The following is a 3,207-nucleotide window of genomic DNA, read 5'->3' on the forward strand; positions in this document are numbered from 1 at the left end:
AAAATTAATTTATCTTTAAACAAAATTAGACAAATATTCTTTGGGAATACTACAAATCATTTCTATTAGCATAATTATTTTGTATTTATAACTCATCGATTAAAAGGACTAGGTTTTTCATCTTCAAAGTGACATTATTCTCTGTCTTTCTATTCTTTTTTTTTTGCATTCCTTTATTTTTGAATTACTTTCAATACGCTTCCATTCAATTTTTCTAAGTCGATTAAAAAGAATAAACTATGTATGTGCATTGTGCACATATTTTGTGGACAGATTAGAAGTTATTAAAATAATCGAGAATAAAGCATGTAAATATTGAATTAAAAATAACCATGAGAGTTGTGTCTACTGATCGGATTAAACGGAATTAAAAAAGTGGAAAATATATTTGCCTGAAGGGAAAACAATTCAAGTGTCAATCGTTAAGGAAATAGAAATGAATTTGGAGATAAACCTATTCTTTCTTTGGGCACTTCACCCGGTGGAAAATTAGAAACGTTTAAAAAAATAAAAAAATAATGCTCACTCTTTCGTTTAAATCTGAAAATAATAATTTTTTTCTACTCTTCTCTTCTTACTCGGTTATAACCTGAAGTAGGAACAAGGTCTTAAAAAGGTAATATTTACTTAGAGCTGACTATTAAGCTTTTTTATATTCGGCTAGACGGGAATAGTGATGTTCTTTTAAAATTGATTAGAGTTGCACAATATTATTTATTCTGCATCGTGAGAGGTTACCCTTGCGAAGCCATGTGCAAATAAATGTTACTGAAGTAAAAATTAATTGCATGGTATTTTATTTAACTTCATTTTCAAGAAAAATACATTTAATTTATCTGGACGCGCGCGAAGCCTGCGTATGAGGTTCTAGTATAATTAATGTCGAGACCAATAATCCACTGTAATTTGAAAAATCAACAAAATTCCCATTTTTCTTAACCTTATTCAAACAATCTGAAAGCAATGCTTTTAAATTAACGCAGGCTATGTCACGTTTATAATTTTACAATATGACCTCATATTTCAACAGAGTTAAGAATGTTACATTAGCTCCTCGCTTTATCAAGCTGTTCTAGTTTTCACGTATTCCATGTTTAAAACTTTTTTTAAAATTATTATGTACAGTTCTAAATTATTTTTTTTACCAAGCAATCAGTTTTTTTTCACTGTTGAATTAGGAAATATCTCGATTATTCGATTTAGTAATTTTCTAGCAATATTTAGTGACCCACTTTTCGGTAATAGAATCTGAAAAATTTCACCAGTTACTAGTTGAATTTTATCAATCTTAGTTGAGAGAGGAAAAAAGGTTGATGTCGTCTGTAAAGACGATAATTTTCGAGAGACTTATTGGGCTGGATTGCGCTTTGGCACACTTTATAAGGATGTAAAAAGAAAGTACGAGTTCTTTAGCTAGCACTTTTGGATAAAAATTCAAAAAATTAGAGCTTTTTCAAAACTTATTAAATCATTTTTTTAAATTGAAAACATTTATGTACAGTTATTTGCATTACTTAGTAAGATAAAAATTTTAAATCAAAATTTTAAGCCAAACAACACAGGATATGAAAAAAGTCAAAAGAAGAAAACTGTTGATTTTTAAATGTCCTACAAGAAAAATAAAAAATTCCATTTTGCGATCAACCTAGACAAGGTAAGAAAAGAGATGAATAGATAAAATTTTCGTGCCATTCTAGAAAAAAACATTGAAAATTAATAAATTTAATTTTTGAACAAAAGACAAAAGCTACGAAAAAAAATAAAAAGACGAAAGTTGCTTACCTAAAAAAGGACTACAAATTTGTAATCAAAAACTTTTTAATAAGATGCGTAGTTCTTGTTTTAATCATGAAAAATAACATTTAAAATAAAAAAATTAAATTTAGTAAAAAAGGGAAACGAGGTATGAAAAAAAAATTAATAGAAAAATGTTATTCGTCCAAAAAGTATTTACAAATTTGTAATTAATCATTTTGAGATAGGATGAGTAGATTTTCGTTTAATCCTAAGAAATAAGTTTAGTAATAAAAAAAAATTAAAGTACATTTTTTTAAACCAACATAATACTTAAAAAACGCAATCACGCAACAAAATTGCACAAGCAGGGTTGAAAAGAAGTACGATCCTTTAAAAACTGTTAAAAAATGCTCAAGAAAATCAACCTGTGAAAAACAGTTGCACAAAAAGACTTAGGATACATTTTCACGGAGGCCGGTTTTTAATTAATCGTGGAATAAATATTTTTTATAGGATTAACTTGAAACACATCTCCGTGAAAAGGTACCCTTACAATAAGAAAAATATGTTTGCAAATAACACTTGAAAGCGGTTAATTAGAGATCGATTATATTTTTCGAACACGATACAAGCTACGGTAAAAATAAAAAAGAGGAAAGTTTTTTAACCAAAAAATATCTACGTTATAAACTCTTGTTAGAAAAAGATGTTAAAAATAAAAAATGGTGTTTTTGGAAAAAGGACACAAGTTCCAAAAACATTTCATTCAACAAAATTTTTCGCCTGAATTATATCTGCAAAGTTCCTGAGAACCACCTTACGCTAGGATTCGTATTTTTAGTTTAAATCGTAAAAGATAACATTGAAAATAAACAGATTAAACTTATAGAAGCATGACACAAGTTTTAATAAAATGTTTAATAACAATTTTTTATAGGATCCACACTTTTTCAATTATAAAAATATGTCACTGAAATACTTTTGTTTCAATACCAATGCATATTACGAATTTTAATAATAAAAATCTTTTGAAACGATGGATTTTTTAGGGTGGCTGAAAATAAAATTGAATGTCAAATAAGAAACAAATATTTGTGGAGCCATTAAAAATAAAACTTGTGCTTTATTTTACAATATCTAAATAAGCAGCTCCAGACCGAGGTTTAGAAATAAATATAATATACGAGGGTAGTTGAATAAGTCCTTAGAATGAAGTATAAAAACAATTTTTTTTTGGGTAAATTTTTTTTTATTTTTCAACATAATCTCCTTGGAGCTCTATACATATGATGCATAATATTCACCAGTGATTGTTTCACCCTTTTCCAAGTAGTCAATAAGTATAATTCCACGTGCATCCCAAAAAAGTATAGCCATAACCTTACCAGCTGACTTTACGGTCTTTGCCTTCTTTGGAGCTGGTTCGCCTGTGGAAATCCACTGTTTGGATTGTTCCTTTGTCTCAGGAGT

Source organism: Belonocnema kinseyi, chromosome 1 (assembly GCF_010883055.1).
Source record: "Belonocnema kinseyi isolate 2016_QV_RU_SX_M_011 chromosome 1, B_treatae_v1, whole genome shotgun sequence".
Classification (NCBI taxonomy): Eukaryota; Metazoa; Arthropoda; class Insecta; order Hymenoptera; family Cynipidae; genus Belonocnema; species Belonocnema kinseyi.